Raw genomic sequence first — 804 nt, forward strand, 5'->3', positions numbered from 1 at the left:
TAATCCCAACATGGATCAAAGGGGACAGGAGGGCACAAAAGCCCCCATGGCTAACCAAAAGCATGCAGGAATTCTCTTAGTTAAAATGGAGGCATGCATCCAATGGAAGGGAGGGGCCATCACCTGGGAGGAATGTACTGTGGTTGCTCTGGGCTGCAGGGGGGCGGTCAGGAAGGCCAAGGTGGAGATGGACCTGGGACTAGCTACCCAGATCAAGGACAATGAGAAGTCCTTTTTAAATACATAGGGGGCAAAAAGAAGGTACCGGGTAATGTGGGGCCCCTGTAAGACATGCTAGGAAATCTGGTTGTCACACCAGATGACAAAGCTAACCTATTTAACAACTTCTTTGCCTCCATTTTCCTGAGAAGGGACTGGATCAGCCCCCCCACAGGGACCCCCTCAGACCCCAGGGGAGGTGCACCTAGGCCAACGATCAGTGAGAATCTAGTCAGGGAACTTCTGGAGGGACTGGACGTATTTAAATCAGCTGGTTTGGATGATCTCTACCCCAGAGTGCTGAGGGAATTAGCAGAGGTCATTGCAGGACCCCTGGCATGGCTTTATGAGCACTCATGGTGCTCTGGTATGGTGCCAGAGGACTGGAAGAGGGTCAACGTGGTTCCTATCTTCAAAAAAAGGGAGGAAGGAGGACCCAGAAAACTATAGGCCAGTTAGTCTTACCTCGATCCTGGGTAAGCTTTTTGAGAGAATTATTCTGGCACAGGTCCACAAGGGGCCAGCAGGGGTCATTATGCTTAGGGGCAACCAACATTGGTTCATTAGAGGCAGGTACTGTCAGAC

The sequence above is a fragment of the Gavialis gangeticus genome, unplaced genomic scaffold, assembly GCF_001723915.1.
Source record: "Gavialis gangeticus isolate Ggan-Ray unplaced genomic scaffold, GavGan_comp1, whole genome shotgun sequence".
In the NCBI taxonomy this organism is placed as follows: domain Eukaryota; kingdom Metazoa; phylum Chordata; order Crocodylia; family Gavialidae; genus Gavialis; species Gavialis gangeticus.